Raw genomic sequence first — 21,419 nt, 5'->3', positions numbered from 1 at the left:
GTGCATGATAAATAGTGAACATCAGCACAAAAGCAATACATGGCATTATAATGAATATAAGTGTTGATATGACAGCAGTAAAAAAACTGTCAATTATTTATACATATTTTTCATCAAATTGGAGGTAACGCATGATCTCTCTGATGCGATCCCGTGACATGGTTTCTCCAAAGAAAAGTATCCCGTACATGTCTGATCTAAAGCTCTCCCTATACAGTGCCATCAGAAAGTATTCAGACCCCTTTACTTTTTCCACATTTTGTTAGGTTACAGCCTTATTCTTAAATTGATTCAATTGTTTTCTTTTTTTCCCCTCATTAATCTACACACAATACCCCATAATGAAAAAGCAAAAACATGTTCAGAAATCTTTGCAAATGTATTAAAAATAAAAAAACTGAAAAATCACATTTACATAAGTATTCAGACCCTTTACTCAGTACTTTGTTGAAGCACCTTTGGCAGCAATTACAGCCTCGAGTCTTCTTGGGTATGACGCTACAAGCTTCGCACACCTGTATTTGGGGAGTTTCCATTTTAGAATAAGGCTGTCTCCCAGCAGGGAATGGGAGACTAGTCAGGATCGAGGCAAAGATGAACGGAGCAAAGTACAGAGAGATCATTGATGAAAACCTGTTCCAGTGTGCTCAGGACCTCACACTGGGGCAATGGTTCACCTTCCAACAGGACAATTTTTTTTTTTTTTTTTTTTTAATTTAACCTTTATTTAACCAGGTAAGCCAATTGAGAACAAGTTCTCATTTACAACTGCGACCTGGCCAAGATAATGACAATGACCCCAAGCACACAGCCAGAGCCCAGACTTGAACCCGATCTAACGCCTCTGGAGACCTGAAAATAACAGTGCAGCGACGCTCCCCATCCAACCTGACAGAGCTTGAGAGGATCTGCAGAGAAGAATGGGAGAAACTTCCCAAATACAGGTGTGCCAACTTTGTAGCGTCATACCAAAGAAGACTCGAGGCTGTAATCGCTCGAGGCTGTAAGGTGCTTCAACAAAGTACTGAGTAAAGGGTCTGAATACTTGCGTAAATGTGATATCCGTTTTTTTATTTTCAATAAATGTGCAAAAATGTCTAAAAAACTGTTTTTTCTTTGTCAGTATGGGGTATTGTGTGTAGATTGATGGGGGAAAACTATTTAATCCATTTTAGAATAAGGCTGTAACATAATAAAATGTGGAAAAAGTCAAGGGGTCTGAATACTTTCCGAATGCATTGTATGCACACACACACACACACACACACACACACACACACACACACACACACACACAAACGTGTGATGGATGTATAGACATTATGGACAGTATGTGGATAAAATATGCAGTATAGAAGAGTATATGTACAGCAATAGTTGAATAGGATGGACTTAACTAGAACACAGTATATACAGTTGAAGTCAGAAGTTTACATACACTTAGGTTGGAGTCATTAAAACTTGTTTTTCAACCACTCCACAAATTTCTTGTTAACAAACTATAGTTTTGGCAAGTCGGTTAGGACATCTACTTTGTGCATGATACAAGTAATTTTTCCAACAATTGTTTACAGATAGATTATTTCACTTATAATTCACTGTATCATAATTCCAGTGGGTCAGAAGTTTACATACACTAAGTTGACTGTGCCTTTAAACAGCGTGGAAAATTCCAGAAAATGATGTCATGGCTTTAGCAGCTTCTGATAGGCTAATTGACATCATTTGAGTCAATTGGAGGTGTACCTGTGGATGTATTTCAAGGCCTACCTTCAAACTCAGTGTCTCTTTGCTTGACATCTTGGGAAAATCAAAAGAAATCAGCCAAGACCACAGAAAAAAAAAACATATTTGGGAGCAATTTCCAAACGCCTGAAGGTACCACGTTCATCTGTACAAACAATAGTACGCAAGTATAAACACCATGGGACCACACAGCCGTCATACCGCTCAGGAAGGAGACGCGTTCTGTCTCTTAGAGATTAACGTACTTTGGTGCGAAAAGTGCAAATAAATCCCAGAACAATAGCAAAGGACCTTGTGAAGATGCTGGAGGAAACCGGTACAAAAGTATCTATATCCACAGTAAAACAAGTCCTATATCGACATAACCTGAAAGGCAGCTCAGCAAGGAAGAAGCCACTGCTCCAAAACCACCATAAAAAAGCCAGATAACGGTTTGCAACTGCACATGGGGACAAAGATCGTACTTTTTGGAGAAATGTCCTCTATTCTGATGAAACAAAAATAGAACTGTTTGGCCATATTGACCATCGTTATGTTTGGAGGAAAAAGGGGATAGCTTGCGAGCCGAAGAACACCATCCCAACCGTGAAGCACAAGGGTGGCAGCATCATCCTGTGGGGGTGCTTTGCTGCAGGAGGGACTGGTGCACTTCACAAAATAGATGGCATCATAAGGAAGGAAAATTATGTGGATATATTGAAGCAACATCACAAGACATCGGTCAGGAAGTTAAAGCTTGGTCGCAAATGGGTCTTCCAAATGGACAATGACCCCAAGCATACTTCCAAAGTTGTGGCAAAATGGCTTAAGGACAACAAAGTCAAGGTATTGGAGTGGCCATCACAAAGCCCTGACCTCAATCCTATAGAAAATATGTGGGCAGAGCTGAAAAAGCGTGTGCGAGCAAGGAGGACTACAAACCTGACTCAGTTACACCAGCTCTGTCAGGAGGAATGTGCCAAAATTCACCCAACTTATTGTGGGAAGCTTGTGGAAGGCTAGCCGAAATGTTTGACCCAAGTTAAACAATTTAAAGGCAATGCTACCAAATACTAATTGAGTGTACAGTGAGGGAAAAAAGTATGTGATCCCCTGCTGATTTTGTACGTTTGCCCACTGACAAAGAAATGATCAGTCTATAATTTGAATGGTAGGTTTATTTGAACAGTGAGAGACAGAATAAAAACAAAAAAATCCAGAACAACGCAGGTCAAAAATGTTATAAATTGATTTGCATTTTAATGAGGGAAATAAGTGTTTGACCCCCTCTCAATCAGAAATATTTCTGGTTCCCAGGTGTCTTTTATACAGGTAACGAGCTGAGATTAGGAGCACACTCTTAAACCAAAGAGCTCTCCAAGGATGTCAGGGACAAGATTGTAGACCTACACAAGGCTGGAATGGGCTACAAGACCATCACCAAGCAGCTTGGTGAGAAGGTGACAACAGTTGGTGCGATTATTCGCAAATGGAAGAAACACAAAAGTGTCAATCTCCCTCGGCCTGGGGCTCCATGCAAGATCTCACCTCGTGGAGTTGCAATGATCATGAGAACGGTGAGGAATCAGCCCAGAACTATAACATTTTTTTGTTGTGTTTTTCTGGATTTTTTTGTTGTTATTCTGTCTCTCACTGTTCAAATAAACCTACCATTCAAATTATAGACTGATAATTTCTTTGTCAGTGGGCAAACGTACAAAATCAGCAGGGGATCAAATACTTTTTTCCCCTCACTGTATGTAAACTTCTGACCCACTGGGAATGTGATGAAAGAAATAAAAAGCTGAAATAAATCATTCTCTCTGGTGTATGTAAACTTCCGACTTCAACTGTATGAAACGGGTAAAACAGTACGTAAACATTATTAATGACCAGTGTTCCATGTCTATGTACATAGGGCAGCAGCCTCTAAGGTGCAGGGTTGAGTAACCAGGTGGTAGCCGGCTAGTGAGAGTGACTAAGTTCAGGACAGGGTACTGGGTGGAGACCGGCTAGTGATGGCTATTTAACAGTCTGATGGCCTTGAGATAGAAGCTGTTTTCCAGTCTCTCAGTCCCAGCTTTGATGCTCGTGTACTGACCTCGCCTTCTGGATGATAGCGGGGTGAACAGGCCGTGGCTTGGGTGGCTGAGGTCCTTGATGATCTTCTTGGCCTTCCTGTGACTCTGGGTGCTGTAGATGTCCTGGAGGGCAGGCAGTGTGCCCCCGGTGATGCATTTGGCAGACCGCACCACCCTCTGGAGAGCCCTGCGGTTGCGGACGTTGCAGTTGCCGTACCAGACGGTGAAACAGCGCGACAGGATGCCATCAATGGTGCATTTGTAAAAGTTTGTGAGGGTCTTAAGGGCCAAGACAAAGTTCTTCAGCCTCCTGAGGTTGAAGAGGCCCTGTTGCGCCTTCTTCACCAGACTGTCTGTGTAGGTGGAACATTTCAAATTGTCAGTGATGTTTACGGCGAGGAACTTGAAGCTTTTAACCTTCTCCACTGCGGCCCTGTCAATGTGGATGGGGGCGTGCTCCCTCTGCTGTCTCCTGAAGTCCATGATCAGCTCCTTTGTTTTGTTGACGTTGAGGTTATTTTCTTGGCACCACTCTGCCAGGGCCCTCACCTCCTCCCTGTAGGTTGTCTCGTCATTGTTGGTAATCAGGCCTACCACTGTCGTGTCGTATGCAAACTTGATGATTGAGTTGGAGGCGTGCTTGGCCACGCAGTCATGGGTGAACAGGGAGTACAGGAGGGGGCTGAGAACGCACCATTGTGGGACCCCTGGGGCAGCCCATCAGGAAGTCCAGGACCCAGTTGCAGAGGGTGGGGTTCAGACCTAGGGCCCCGAGCTTAATGATGAGCTTGGAGGGTACTATGGTGTTGAAAGCTGAGCTGTAGTCAATGAACAGCATTCTTACAAATTGCAGTGGATCTAGGGTGTCGGGTAAGTTGGAGGTGATATGATCCTTAACTAGCCTCTCAAAGCACTTTATGATGGCAGAAGTGAGTGCAACGAGGCGATAGTCATTTAGTTCAATTACCTTCGCTTTCCTGGGTACAGGAACAATGGTGGCCCTCTTGAAGCAAGTGGGGACATCTTGAAGCAAAACACTCCAGCCAGCTGGTCTGCGCATGCTCTGAGGACGCGGCTAGGGATGCAGTCTAGGCTGGCAGCCTTGCGAGGGTTAACACGTTTAATAGTCTTACGTCGGCCATGGAGAAAGAGAGCACACAGTCCTCGGGATCGGCCCACACTGTGTTATCCTCAAAGCGGGCTAAGGTGTTTAGCTTGTCCGGGAGTAAGACGTCGGTGTCCGCGACGTGGCTGGTTTTCCCTTTGTAATCCGTGATTGTCTGGAGTCCCTGCCACATACGTCTCGTGCCTGAGCCATTGAATTGCGACTCCACTTTGTCTATGTACTGACCAAAAAGACAGTGAATGTTCCTGAGTGGCCGAGTTATAGTTTTGACTTAAATCTGCTTGAGAATCTATGGCAAGACCTGAAAATTGTTGTCTAGCAATGATCAACAACCAATTTGACAGAGCGTGAATAATTTTGAAAAGTATAAATGGGCAAATGTTGCACAATCCAGGTGTGGAAAGCTCTTAAAAACGTACCCAGAAAGACTCACAGCTGCCAAAGGTAATTCCAACATGTATTGACTCGGGGGGTTGACTACTTATCTTATCAAGATTTGTTTTATTTTTCATATTATTATTTTTTACAAATGTTAGAATTTTTGTTCCACTTTGACAGAGTTTTGTGTAGATCATTGACAAAAAATGACATAAATTTTTATCCCACTTTGTAACAACAGAATGTGGAAAAGTCAAGGGGTGTTAATACTTTCTGAAGGCACTGTAGAAGGTGGCTAAATTCAATTAGAATGGTACCACAGAGCACATGTCATCAAATGCTTTATAAATTGTGTATTTGTGTTTCATAAATTACAGTAATCATCTTCAATAAACTGTCATCATGGATTCCGAGTATAGTCTTCACATTTTGCTGCCTTAAATCAAAAAGGGAATCAATTGGATTTGTTTCCTATCGATGTACACAACCTACTCCACATTTTCACAGTGAATGAAAAATTATAGAACATTTTCCAAATTAATAAGAAATGAACATGTATTGATTGCGTATGTCTTCATACCCCAGAGTTAATACTTGGTAGAATCTTATTAAAAATGTTTCACAGCTATAATGGCTGCCAAAGGTGCTTCCACCAACCTTGCACAACTCTTAGGGCAACATATATCCATCATTGTTGTCAAAATTGCTCAAGCTCAGTACAATTAGTTGGGAATCATTGATGGATAGAAAATTCAAACCTTGTCCCTGATTTTCAAGCAGACTTAAGTCAGGAAGAATCAAAACTTCTTGGGGAAAACCATTCTGGTGTGTCTTTGGCATGAACATTTGTGTAATTGTCCCACTGAAAAATACAACTCTATCCCAGGATTTGGTTTTCAGAAGGCTACCGCGGGTTTCCCCTCAACTTTTTACCTGTGCTTTGCTCCTTTCATATTTATTTTTATCCTGACAAAGTCCCCAGTCCCTGCCGGTGACAAGCATACCCATAACATGATGCTGCCACAACAATAATTGAAAATACAGAGGATCAACAACATTGCATTCACTCCACATTACTGGCCTGTACGACAAAGTGAAAATAAGGAAGCCTGTGTAAAAAATAATAATAATCTAATAATGTTGGCCTAAATTAAAAACTACAGGTTTGAGTCAAATCCAATACAACAACACAGACTGAAACCCCCTGTATTTTCAAGTATTGTGGAACGCCACACACACTCTCCTGGGTTACAGTATGTTTGATCAGTCACACATAAAGAGTGACTTTCAGGGCACATTCCCCCAGTCTCAGACACTGTTGTTGCTTTATATCCATCAGCTGTGAGGTGCTCTCTGGGCTGTGTGTGTGTGTGCGTACGTGCGTGCATGTGAGAGAGAGAGACTGCTGTTAAACTTAGCCGTCTGTCGTAATGCTGCTACTTTCACCAGGATGGTGCCAAGTGGCACACACCCTTACACTCACTCTCGCTAAGTCCATCCATCGCTCTCTTCTCTCATTCTCTTTCTTAGTATTAGTCATTTTCTCAGCTGATGTGCTAACTGAGTGTGTGTTCTGTAGGCCATTGAGTAAATTACGATAGGCAGAACAAAAAAAACAATTTATACAGCCGTTTTGGCCTCTAAAATGTGTTTATTATGATAAAATCTGATCCCCACATTGATTTATTTTAAAGACGCACTATGCAGAAATCGCTCCACCATTTCTGGTTGCTCAAATTCTAATAGTTAGCGTAATTTCGGTTCGTGACAAAAGCAGTCATTGTGTAGAGAATCATTGTACCATCCAAACTGCTGTGTAATATATTTTCCATAAACAAAAATATTGTATATTCAGCTGTTTGAAGCTGGTATACAAAACCGAAAGTAAAAGACATTTAATCCTAGTAAAAATTCAGTCTTCGGTCAGTTAGAATCACCACTTTATTTTAAGAATGTGAAATGTCAGAATAATAGCAGAGAGAATGATTTATTTCAGCTTTTATTTCTTTCATCACATTCCCACTGGGTCAGAAGTTTACATACACTCAATTCGTATTTGGTAGCATTGCCTTTAAAATTGTTTAACTTGGGTCAAACATTTTGGGTAGCCTTCCACAAGCTTCCCACAATAAGGTGGGTGAATTTTGGCCGATTCCTCCTGACAGAGCTGGTGTAACTGAGTCAGGTTTGTAGGCCTCCTTGCTCGCACACACTTTCAGTTCTGCCCACAAATGTTCTATAGGATTGAGGTCAGGGCTTTGTGATGGCCACTCCAATACCTTGACTTTGTTGTCCTTAAGCCATTTTGCCACAACTTTGGAAGTATGCTTGGGGTCATTGTCCATTTGGAAGACCCATTTGTGACCAAGCTTTAACTTCCTGACTGATGTCTTGAGATGTTGCTTCAATATATCCACATAATTTTCCTTCCTCATGATGCCATCTATTTTGTGAAGTGCACCAGTCCCTCCTGCAGCAAAGCACCCCCACAACATGATGCTGCCATCCCCGTGCTTCACGGTTGGGATGGTGGTCTTCGGCTTGCAAGCAGCCCCCTTTTTCCTCCAAACATAACGATGGTCATTATGGCCAAACAGTTTTATTTTTGTTTCATCAGACCAGAGGACATTTCTCCAAAAAGTACGATCTTTGTCCCTTGTGCAGTTGCAAACCGTTATCTGGCTTTTTTATGGCGGTTTTGGAGTAGTGGCATCTTCCTTGCTAAGCGGCCTTTCAGGTTATGTCGATATAGGACTCGTTTTACTGTGGATATAGATACTTTTGTACCTGTTTCATCCAGCATATTCACAAGGTCCTTTGCTGTTGTTCTGGGATTGATTTGCACCAAAGTACCTTAATCTCTAGTCTCCTTCCTGAGCAATATGACGGCTGCGTGGTCCCATGGTGTTTATACTTGCGTACTATTGTTTGTACAGATGAACGTGTTACCTTCAGGCTTTGGAAATTTCTCCCAAGGATGAACCAGACTTGTTGAGGTCTACAATTTTATCTCTTGGCTGATGTCTTTTGATTTTCCCATGATGTCAAGCAAAGAGGCACTGAGTTTGAAGGTAGGCCTTGAAATACATCCTCCAATTGACTCAAATTATGTCAATTAGCCTATCAGAAGCTTCTAAAGCCATGACATCATTTTCTGGAATTTTCCAAGCTGTTTAAAGGCACAGTCAACTTAGTGTATGTAAACTTCTGACCCACTGGAATTGTGATACAATTAATTATAAGTGAAATAATCTGTAAACAATTGTTGGAAAAATTACTTGTGTCATTCACAAAGTATATGTCCTAACAGACTTGCCAAAACTATAGTTTGTTAACAAGAAATGTGTGGAGTGGTTGAAAAACGAGTTTTAATGACTCCAACCTAAGTGTATGTAAACTTCCGACTTCAACTGTATACTTGATACCTAGTCGTATGGATAGAGTGCACGTAATTTCAATGCGTAGGCTACTACTTGTCAATTTGAAATGAGAAGAGAACACATAAATAAGTCCCCTCTTTAGCTCTCTCTCCCTCCCTAAGGTGTGACACAATCCTTCAGAACTTAACTGACCGCTACACCTTCACACACCATCTGACTGGGGCCACCTTTGCAGACTATACCAAGGCCTTCCCGACTGAAGCGTTGAAGACAACAGTGGAGGCCTATCCCATGTTGAACTACAGAAAGAGCTCTCTCTGATCTATGACAACCCTGACTTCAGATGCTCCAAGAGTGCACTACCTCTGTTCAAGTTCATCCTTGATAAAAATCTACAGGAGGTGTTCTGAGACTTTGGCGCTGCTCCGCATTCTCCTTACCACACCTATGACAACTGCAGAGACCGAGCAATATTTCTCCACCCTCAAAATAATAAAATACCTTTCTAAAGAACACCATGTCGCAGGACAGACTGAATGCCCTGGCAATACTGTCTATGGAAAAGAAAAGCACTTGAGAAATAGCCGAATTTAACAAAAAAGTCAGAAGTTTGCACTCCTCAAAAACCAAAGAGCTAAGTTTCTGTACAAGTGAGTAGACCAGCTAGAAGCATATTATTGTATGGTTATTATTTGTTCCTTAATATTGGTTATTATTATTAATATTTTAGTCTGGAGTTGTGTTGTTCCAATCCATAGGCTAATCAGTACTTTAGCTATATCAGGCCTGTGAGTAGATGTGCTGAATTTGCGATGTGAGAGATTTCCTGTGACTGACTATTTGCCAATTATCTTCACCTTAGATCCTAATTTACTACAACTTTCGTTTCCCTCCATCTTTTCAAAATCGAAATAATTATCAATACCTAAATTAAAAACGTCAATGTTTATTTGTCCTTAAATAATTGTTTTACTTCGCCTAGGGAGAGCATTTAATTAGGCAGCCTAATATGGCCGCGTTATTTGATGTCATGTTAATCAGGTGAGGCCTTTTGATTTTAACATTTGGAATGTTTTGGTTTTGTAGGCTAGGCTACCAATTTAAATATTGAATTCATGGATCAAGCCTTCTTTTAATAAGGAGTAATTATGTTCTTGTTCCCAATGATCAGTGCTTTAGTTTATTATGTGGCTGTCCAGCAGTCCCGGTTATGAATTTGCAATGCAAACGACTGTCCACGTTTTTCTGTGAAATATCCTTTTGATTTGAAAAGTTTTGGTGTGTACTAGGCTATATGATTTAATTTATGGATGTTACAGCACTTTGGTTTCACTAATAAATATGTTGAAATTACAGCTGACCCCATTTGGTCGACTGGTCGATTGTTTGGTCGATAGGCTGTTTGTTGGTCAAGCAAGATTTTTTTGGTAGCGCAGTAGCAAATATACAGTGGGGAGAACAAGTATTTGATACAATGCCGATTTTGCAGGTTTTCCTACTTACAAAGCATGTAGAGGTCTGTAATTTTTTATCATAGGTACACTTCAACTGTGAGCGACGGAATCTAAAACAAAAATCCAGAAAATCACATTGTATGATTTTTAAGTAATTCATTTGCATTTTATTGCATGGCATAAGTATTTGATACATCAGAAAAGCAGAACTTAATATTTGGTACAGAAACCTTTGTTTTCAATTACAGAGATCATACGTTTCCTGTAGGTCTTGACCAGGTTTGCACACACTGCAGCAGGGATTTTGGCCCACTCCTCCATACAGACCTTCTCCAGATCCTTCAGGTTTCGGGGCTGTCGCTGGGCAATACGGACTTTCAGCTCCCTCCAAAGATTTTCTATTGGGTTCAGGTCTGGAGACTGGCTAGGCCACTCCAGGACCTTGAGATGCTTCTTACGGAGCCACTCCTTAGTTGCCCTGGCTGTGTGTTTCGGGTCGTTGTCATGCTGGAAGACCCAGCCACGACCCATCTTCAATGCTCTTACTGAGGGAAGGAGGTTGTTGGCCAAGATTTTGCGATACATGGCCCCTTCCATCCTCCCCTCAATACGGTGCAGTCGTCCTGTTCCCTTTGCAGAAAAGCATCCCCAAAGAATGTTGTTTCCACCTCCATGCTTCACGGTTGGGATGGTGTTCTTGTGGTTGTACTCATCCTTTTTCTTCCTACAAACACGGCGAGTGGAGTTTAGACCAAAAAGCTCTATTTATGTCTCATCAGACCACATGACCTTCTCCCATTCCTCCTCTGGATCATCCAGATGGTCATTGGCAAACTTCAGACGGGCCTGGACATGCGCTGGCTTGAGCAGGGGGACCTTGCGTGCGCTGCAGGATTTTAATCCATGACGGCGTAGTGTGTTACTAATGGTTTTCTTTGAGACTGTGGTCCCAGCTCTCTTCAGGTCATTGACCAGGTCCTGCCGTGTAGTTCTGGGCTGATCCCTCACCTTCCTCATGATCATTGATGCCCCACGAGGTGAGATCTTGCATGGAGCCCCAGACCGAGGGTGATTGACCGTCATCTTGAACTTCTTCCATTTTCTAATAATTGCGCCAACAGTTGTCGCCTTCTCACCAAGCTGCTTGCCTATTGTCCTGTAGCCCATCCCAGCCTTGTGCAGGTCTACAATTTTAACCCTGATGTCCTTACACAGCGCTCTGGTCTTGGCCATTGTGGAGAGGTTGGAGTCTGTTTGATTGAGTGTGTGGACAGGTGTCTTTTATACAGGTAACGAGTTCAAACAGATGCAGTTAATACAGGTAATGAGTGGAGAACAGGAGGGCTTCTTAAAGACAAACTAACAGGTCTGTGAGAGCCGGAATTCTTACTGGTTGGTAGGTGATCAAATACTTATGTCATGCAATAAAATGCAAATTAATTACTTAAAAATCATACAATGTGATTTTCTGGATTTTTGTTTTAGATTCCGTCTCTCACAGTTTAAGTGTACCTATGATAAAGATTACAGACCTCTACATGCTTTGTAAGTAGGAAAACCTGCAAAATCGGCAGTGTATCAAATACTTGTTCTCCCCACTGTATTTTTCACCAGACACGTTGGCGGGTGGTCAGGGCTCCACAGTGCGAGCATTTCACTCGCATTTGTGAATAAAAAGTCAAGTATGATCACATTTATAGTGAATATCAATGCTGCAGTAGCTGTTTTAAAGCATTTCTGCAGTTTTGTTTCATAGCTGGTAAATTAATCGCACAAAGTCAAAGAACTATGAATCCTCTATAGCCTATTCCACCTCGTGTTGCAACTCGCCCTGGCTGGGGGCTGTGTGCACGTGAAGAGCTGAGTGAAAGATACATTTTTAGAAGTGCTGCACACAGTGCTGCACACACTAATTTACTAAAGTCTACTGAAGTGAGACTTTGTCCTTGTGTTTCTTGGCTACTTATATTGTTTTGTTCACAATCTAGGTTGTTTTTCTATGTTTGAGTTTCAACTGCTAGGGAAGAGAAGTAAACGCTTCTACTAGTCAGACTCAATCTCACAGGCACAAACATGACTCGAGTTGCATTACCACGGTAACGTCCAGCCCTTAAAGGGCCAGGTGAACATTTGTCTCATCTATGATATTTTGGTAAAAGACAGGTCACAAAAAATGAAATTAAACAATATACCACATTACTTCTTACTACTAATACATGTATTGTTATAGAAACATTACAAAGCATGCAAAAAAAATTGTGTTTTGTTGGTGTAATTTTTGCAGCTAAAAAATATTTTTGCTGGTAAAAGAATCTGAGTGGCTGGTGGACCAAAAATAAAATGTAATGCCCTGTAAAGTTTGTGTATATTTTAGAGTGTGCATGTTGTTTATATTGTATAAGTGCCGGCACTGTCTTAATTGCATGAGTATTTGCACAGTAGATTATATTGTTTAGAGATGGTTAGTTGTATGAGCACACTACCACTGCGCTTTCATAGTTCACGCAACTGTTGTGCCATGGTGAGTTCTAGAACCTGCTAGAAGTCTTGGAGACAGTCCTCTGAGCTCTGCATGCACAGTAAGATTTACGACTCTGTGGCACCAGAAACAGATCAGATCTCCACCAAGTTGGAGAGAGAGAGGGCCATAGATCTAGCCCAGGGATGGGCAACCGGTGGCCCGCGGGCCGGCACCCCCTTTTGTCGGCCCACGGACCAATTTTCGTTGATGTGTATATGCTGCTATGTGAATATACTTTTCATTCCTGTTGTATATTACTATTGCATGTACAACTATATTAATACTGTCATATGTACAGTCAGGGAAAAAAGTATTTGATCTCCTGCTGATTTTGTACGTTTGCCCACTGACAAAGAAATGATCAGTCTATAATTTTAATGGTAGGTTTATTTGAACAGTGAGAGACAGAATAACAACAAAAAAATCCAGAAAAACGCATGTCAAAAATGTTATAAATTGATTTTCATTTTAATGAGGGAAATAAGTATTTGACCCCCTCTCAATCAGAAAGATTTCTGGCTCCCAGGTGTCTTTTATACAGGTAACAAGCTGAGATTAGGCGCACACTCTTAAAGGGAGTGCTCCTAATCTCAGCTTGTTACCTGTATAAAAGACACCTGTCCACAGAAGCAATCAATCAATCAGATTCCAAACTCTCCACCATGGCCAAGACCAAAGAGCTCTCCAAGGATGTCAGGGACAAGATTGTAGACCTACACAAGGCTGGAATGGGCTACAAAACCATCGCCAAGCAGCTTGGTGAGAAGGTGACAACAGTTGGTGCGATTATTCGCAAATGGAAGAAACACAAAAGACTGTCAATCTCCCTCGGCCTGGGGCGCCATGCAAGATCTCACCTCGTGGAGTTGCAATGATCGTGAGAACGGTGAGGAATCTGCCCAGAACTACATGGGAGGATCTTGTCAATGATCTCAAGGCAGCTGGGACCATAGTCACCAAGAAAACAATTGGTAACACACTACGCCGTGAAGGACTGAAATCCTGCAGCGCCCGCAAGAAAGCACATATACATGCCCATCTGAAGATTGCCAATGAACATCTGAATGATTCAGAGGAGAACTGGGTGAAAGTGTTGTGGTCAGATGAGACTAAAATCGAGCTCTTTGGCATCAACTCAACTCGCTGTGTTTGGAGGAGGAGGAATGCTGCCTATGACCCCAAGAACACCATCCCCACCGTCAAACATGGAGGTGGAATCATTATGCTTTGGGGGTGTTTTTCTGCTAAGGGGACAGGACAACTTCACCGCATCAAAGGGACGATGGACGGGGCCATGTACCGTCAAATCATGGGTGAGAACCTCCTTCCCTCAGCCAGGGCAGTGAAATGGGTCGTGGCTGGGTCTTCCAGCATGACAATGAACCAAAACACACAGCCAAGGCAACAAAGGAGTGGCTCAAGAAGAAGCACATTAAGGTCCTGGAGTGGCCTAGCCAGTCTCCAGACCTTAATCCCATAGAAAATCTGTGGAGGGAGCTGAAGGTTCGAGTTGCCAAACGTCAGCCTCGAAACCTTAATGACTTGGAGAAGATCTGCAAAGAGGAGTGGGACAAAATCCCTCCTAAGATGTGTGCAAACCTGGTGGCCAACTACAAGAAACGTCTGACCTCTGTTATTGCCAACAAGGGTTTTGCCACCAAGTACTAAGTCATGTTTTTCAGAGGGGTCAAATACTTATTTCCCTCATTAAAATGCAAATCAATTCATAACATTGTTGACATGCGTTTTCTGGATTTTTTTGTTGTTATTCTGTCTCTCACTGTTCAAATAAACCTACCATTAAAATTATAGACTGATCATGTCTTTGTCAGTGGGCAAACGTACAAAATCAGCAGGGGATCAAATACTTTTTTCCCTCACTGTATATGTTTATTCCCTTTAGAACCACAAGTCCATCCTATGTATACTAAATATTTCTGTGTGAGTGTGAATACTATGGTGTGTGGTAGTGGAGAAGATAATAAAAGTCCTGGACTGAGAAGCATCCATACTGTTCTTGCTGGACAGCCTGTAGCGTGTCAGAACGAAGTATATCAGCATTCAGTCACTAACGGGTAAGAGCTCAAAAGCCAAGCGCTCAGACGACAACAGCAAGCAGTTTTTACACTGACACTGCCATTCCAAAATGGCTGCAGTGGCTAATGCTAGCTAGCATGAGGACGAAAAGGGCAGTTTTCTAGAAAAACTTGCAGTATTTCAATCTTCTCGATGTATCAGTGTGGATAAAGGTAAAATGTGAAGTACAGTGGCATATCCCATCCCTGCATTGAGGTATGTTTTCCGACCCATATCTCACGCCGGCTCCACAGTGTCTTAATGTAACCATGATTGCATTCCGACCCCAGTGCAGCTTAGGCTGTTTCACAATTGGTGCCTTTCAGGCCATTTTTGTGAACTCAGTGCGGTTCGCTTAATTTCTTGTGCAGTGTGAACACGCCAAAGGAACTCAGACCCCTCAAAAGATTCCCCCCGAGCGAACCAAACTGAGACCATCTCGAGAGGTGGTCCGAGTTTAGTTCACTTAAATTCCGCGGTCCGGTTCCCTTTTTTAGGGCAATGTGAACTAGTGCTGAGCGATTAACAGAAATGTTAGTATTTATTTTGGTTATTAAACAACTAATTGACCTACGTAGGTTCAATTACTTTAATTCCATTTAGTTTGTTTTCTGTGAGCCCGATTCACCATTTCTCTAGAGAGAAATCAAATCATTCACGAGATAAATCAAGTCAAGAACTATGGGCTGAAGGGAGTTGTAGTTTTCTTAAAGCAAATATTAAACCTAGTTCAGTGCAGAAACGTGGTAATTACCTACAATGACCATAATCCATTGCGCCTGTTTTTTCCATCTCAGATAGAGATAGATACACTTACGCCTGCTACGTTAGGTTAGATACCCACAGACCGCATAGACCGAATGAGACAGGAATGTACACAACACAACTATGAGAGAGGGATAGTATGCCTTATCTACTTTGAATAACTAGTAAAATGATTTCGTCAGACAGCTCTGCAGCATGCTTAGGCAGGCTAGCCTAGCTAAATAGGATGACTAAAGACAATATGGGGATCACAGAGAACGTTGTCTGGCTTTTTGCCTGCTACTGCCTGAGTGGAGATGAGATGATGACTAAGGAATGAAAAATAAAGTCATCAAATAAAAACTAAGTAATATACACAACTGAAATATTTTAGAAATAAAGAAAGAAACGGAAATGTTTCATAATTGAACTGAAACTGAACCGACCTCAAAAAGCACTAATGTGAACAAAGCTCCCCAGGTTCGCATGTCATTTTTCCCGCACCACACAAACTTGACTACTGCAACACTGTTTCCCCCTTACATTGGCGCCACAAGAGAGAAGATGATGGAAGTGCAGGTTTGCGGAAAAACGTCTGCTGTTTTTGGATATTGATTAGCGATTGTCAAGGATGCACAGAAATTCCGAAATATGTTTTTAGTTCAATATTATTTGTTTGCAATACGTGATCTATAGGCTAAGATCTTCATATGCCGTTTATTCGATTGTGGGGTTTGAATAGTGTGAGAAGAAATCATATTTGGTAAGAATCACAACAAAGTGTTCAAAATCATTTCTAACTCTGTACAATTTTCAATTACAGCATTATTTAGTACGGAGATAGTTATTACTTTGCTATTTGTTCAGTTACCAATAATATTTACATGTTAATATTATCTTCTGATTAATTATCATGTCTCATATTTTAATGCAATCTATTAACTTCCAACATGTAAATTGGTATATCTAGCTGTCCGATAACACCATTCTGATAGAATGGCTTGTCCTGCACTTTGTAAAAACCCAGAGTGCATTGAGTGAATGTTGGAAAAAGATATTGGGTGCTTTCTAAACATAGCAATGTGAATGCAAAGAGGATTCAGACCACAAAATAGGTGAAGTACACTGGCAAAATAATTGAGACCTCATTAAAATGCAAGGGCGGTGTGAATACAAAGAGCTGAGCTTTAGCTCCCCCCCCCCCCCCCCCCCATGGGTTATTCCAACGTTACCCCGCAGGCCTAGGTTTCAGCCTAGGCCTGCGGGCATCATATTTTGTCAATGTTTTCTCTAGCCTCACACACCTTGACACCCTGACAACGACAAGGCTACGTGTGTCAGGTAGACTGGCAATGTGATCCACTGACTAGTTCTCAACCTATACGCATCAGTCCTGCTAGTGGTACACAACCATCATCTATAATTTAGGTATTCCGTTCACGTCCCTCCAGGCGATTAAGTAGCCCTAATAACTTTTGTGTTCTGTTGCCGTGGTTGAGTAGCCTATAGTCCTACAATATGTATAGTTGGGAAGAGTAATTGATAGCTTTTCATATATTAAGCAATAATATAAAACCTGTTAATTGTACATGCGTTTTGTAGAACGCATAAACAATTTGCAACAGGTTTCATGATCACTTATGGGAGATGAAATACATATGTAGAGGTAACAATATCGCCTTAGCTGCAACACTTAAAATACAATGTAGCAGCCTATATTCGTGGTAAGTGTGTGACTGTTACAAAGTAGCCTACAAAGTGACTCAACTCATCGGCTTTGTATGGACATATGTCGCTCATCATGTGATCGTTGATGCGTTCTGCTTGCATGATGAGAAAATAGATCTGCTGTAAAAGCATAATAAAAGCAAAATGTGCCTCCTGATAGCTTACCTGTAGCAGCCGTGATGAAGTTACCGAAGTGGTCAAATCAAGTCGTTACATTTCAGTCTGGCAAGTTATTTAATTTTCGGTCCGTGTTGTTGCCTTTCGTTTTTATACCCAGGCGATAAATGTTGTGGCCACATCCACCGCCTACTGCAAGTAAGATGAAAGGTCCTTTACAAAACAGACATTCACGGTCTACAAATCACTTCAAAGCTAATTGATTACACACACTACAAAAAGTCGCTTGCCAACATTCGTGTCATAGTCTTGAAATCAGCTGTCAGGGTTGTTCCCCGTTCACTTAGAAAAATATATAATGACGAGATGCTCATGTCTCCACCCTAACAATGGGAGTCGTTGTCCCAAAGGCGGGAAGGCAGGCGACAAGCTTAGGTCAAAAACAAGCCCATAGAAACGCATTGGGTTTATTTTGGCAGATTTTGTCGAGAGTGAAACCTCTCACTTCGCCTCTTCCTCTCTGACATCAAAATGACCTCCCCTTTCATGAGAGGGACCTAATGGCTACCCTTGCAATGCCTGAATGAAAATAAGGCAGGTTTTTACTATTGCAGAATGCTGTGGAAGATACCTAGAATAGGGGTTAAGCGTCCATTTAGCGATAATAAAGCGGTAATAACAGACATATGCACAAGTGCTTCAATTCCGCAATTATGTTTTTGTTAAAGGTGCTACACATAGGAATTTGTATTAGTTTTGCTTTGTAATTTCAGAAAATGTCCATACTATATGTGCAGTAATAGTGGAATGATAGTGTTTCACAGTATTACCTACCCGCCAGTGAGCAGCATCTGTTGTCAAAATTGGAAAGCTGTTCTGATTTTGTGGCTGTGTTGTCTAGTGGACATCGCTGTCATTTCATGGTTGCAAAGATTCTACACTGTTTGCTCAATTTCAGTTTATGTACCCTCTAAATCACTGTAAAATATATTTTCTATAGACCAAAACCGCTGGTTGAAGCTGGTGGACCAAAAGCAAAAGTAACTTGTAACTTTCAGTTTTGGTCCACCAACTTCAAAACAGCTGTAAAAAGCGATTTAGATGGTACAATGATTCCCTTGTTCCCTCACATAACCTGAAATTGAGCGAACAGATTGTAGAATTTTAGCAACCAGGAAAAGACAGAGCTATTTCCACTAGATAACACAGCCACAAAGTCAGAACATTTTGACAACATGCCTCTGGCTGAAGAAATCAACAAGCGAATATCACAGTCAATCACAACACTGGCGGGTAAGCAATACTGTGAAACACTATCATTCCATTATTAGCACCAGATATATTATGAAAATGTTCTGAAATTGCAATGCAAAAATAAAAATACATCCTATGTGTAGCACCTTTAAATAACAAAGCGGTAAACAGCAGAGGGATGGTGCTGGATAATAGTAGCCAAGCTCAAATTCACAGAAGGAGCTAGGACTGACCATCCATGACATGAATTGTTTTAGCCCATGGGCCAGACCGAAAATCGGTACCACCTGAGGTTGCAAAGGTTTGATGGTATTAAATTGTAGTCCACAAAGGCCAGATTAAATTGATATATGATAACCTCTAATAAAAAAAATAGGCTAGCTTTCTATGTTTTTCACACCTTTATATCTTTCTGTTTTGGACTCTATGCAATAGAATGTTCACTGGCTGATAAAGGAATTTTGAGGCAATGTTACATGCTCATTGAAAATGACTGTATCAAACAATAATTGAACACTATTGGGTTGATCTCCTCTTTAAATCCATGGGCCAATTGCAACCATCGATGACCATTATCGCCAGCTGATCGCTCTGTAAACCATCAATATGTGCTAAAATCACCCTTCACAGCTGATCTCCATTGCATCCAAATAGGCCACCGATTGATTTACCTCTCCCTAGTAATAGACCAGCCAACCTGGAAAAAGTGCTTAAAATAATATACATGTTAAAGGCTGTCCATTTGACGATTTACATGCTATAAAATCATGTTTGAGTCTATTTCCATAAACCTCGTACAGGACTGGTAGGAGATGTCTGTTAAAATGAAAGAAGACACTAGTTTGTGTGTACCAACCATGAAATATATTTTAAAATATTAAAAAATGTACCTGATATAAAATCATGTTTGAGTCAATTTCTACCATAAAACTCCCTGCGAAGGTAAGGGTGTTGTAAAGCCTCCTCTTACCCACAGAAGTAACATGCCTACTAGGGTGACCTAACAGCAAAGAAACTGGGTCCAATTCTAGGCCGACCACTAGGATTTTTTCAATTTCTTGAAGAACATTAGACCAGTATCTTTGTAATTTGGAACGTGACCGTAAACAATGTGTTTGGGTGCCTGTCTCTGTTTTACATTTAAGACACAGAGGAGAGGAGGAGGAGGAGGAGGAGAAGGAGGGACTAAAAGCATGTCTGCAATTTGGGGATATATGCAATCTGTGTATTATTCTGAACTGGATTGCTCCAGTACGATTACAGGTAGATATGTCCTCCCACATCTCCTCGTCAATAGTAACAGACAATTCTTTCCCCCACACTCGCTTGACCCTCTGTGTTTCAACAGTAGAATATGACCTCAAAGCATCATAAAATAAACGTACAGACATTTTCCTTTGTGAGAAAAAAAGCATTATTTTAATGACAGACACATCAGGGTTTCCAATCAAGGTGTTGCTCTTCAAAATAGAATGTCTTAGTTGTAGAAGTGGAAAAAGTCCTGCTTTGGGAGTCGATATTTCTCCACCATCTGCTCAAATGACAATACAATTTTATCATTCAATCTCCAATGTCTTGATGGATTGGGTGCCAATTTGAGTTTATGTTCAGGATCACCTCAGCATGATCAGATATGACTATGCTTCCTATATTAGCAGATAAAACAGACTGCAAAGACATCCTGGGCATAAAAAAGTAATCTATTCTTGTCTGACACCCATGAGGTGCAGAGAAAAAGGTGAACTCTCTGTTGGAGGGATTAAAGGTTCTCCAGACATCAGCATACCCCAGATCATCACAAATAGCTTTAAGCGACCTAGCTTGAGGAGAGGGTGAAGCTATGCCGCTGGGAAACTTGTCAATAAGGGGGTTCAAAAAACAATTACATCTCCTCCAACCACTGCAGTGTCTGAGTTTAATTCTGAGAAGTCTAGAAATACATTAGTGATGAAATCAGGGTTGTGGACAGGGGGAAGTAAATATTCATTATGGAAATGTTCTGCCCTTGTAAAGTACCTTAAATTATAACAAAATGACCAAATGTATGTTTCACACAATTTAACGCCTTAAGTGGTAGGTTCTTTTTCACAAGAATTGCCACACCTCTACTTCTGGAAGTAAAATATGAAAATAACACTTGACCAAACCCCCCTTGTTGCAATTTCAGATGCTCCAAATCATCCAAATGAGTTTCTTGCAACAGAGCAACATAAAGATTGTATTTTTTCAAAAAAGATAGTACTCTTTTCCTTTTAATGGGGTTATGGCTCCATCTAATGTTCCATGTACATAAACGCAGTCTGTTACCTGCCGTTGCTCTTTGACCAACCAATATGCAGACTGAATCCTACTGTAAATATATGTTGGTACCTTTCCCCATGTGTTGACCTCTCCCCATGTTGAACTCTCCACATTCTCACAGTGCCTAAACAAACCATATAAACCCTGAACCCAAACTATTCTACACCCGAAAAATAAACATGTAAAGTTCCAAAAGGGTTTTTTCCCGCTATCTAACATGCAGGGGATTTCAACTCTCCAATGTAGACTCTTAAGTCTGCATTATAACTCTATAGCATTGTCACCTAAAACCAAGTCTGGGCACCAATATAGATTCACACAGATCTCAGTCTGAGCTACGGTGGCAGTTACTGTAGAAAAAATATATATATAAAAAAAAAATTACTGAACAAGAGCACTTGAGAACTCGCATCACGGCTCTGTCGTAGCTGGCCGTGACTGGGAGACCCATGGGGCGGCGCACAATTGGCCCAGCGTCGTCCAGGGTAGACGAGGGAATGGCCGGCAGGGATGTAGCTCAGTTGGTAGAGCATG

General features: G+C 41.3%; 1 protein-coding gene across 1 annotated transcript in view; it reads right to left on the bottom strand.

Moving 5' to 3' along the window:
* Positions 1-17,715, bottom strand: part of dnmbp (dynamin binding protein) — a 149,525-nt gene extending 131,810 nt beyond the window's left edge. The window contains exon 1 of the mRNA XM_084141478.1: positions 17,379-17,715. The gene's annotated coding sequence lies outside the window, so the exon portion shown is untranslated. The remainder of the gene's footprint in view (positions 1-17,378) is intronic.
* Positions 17,716-21,419: the final 3,704 nt, after the last annotated feature.

Source organism: Coregonus lavaretus (assembly GCF_964263955.1).
Source record: "Coregonus lavaretus genome assembly, chromosome: 25".
NCBI classification, from domain to species: domain Eukaryota; kingdom Metazoa; phylum Chordata; class Actinopteri; order Salmoniformes; family Salmonidae; genus Coregonus; species Coregonus lavaretus.
This window is presented reverse-complemented; position numbering and strand designations above follow the sequence as displayed.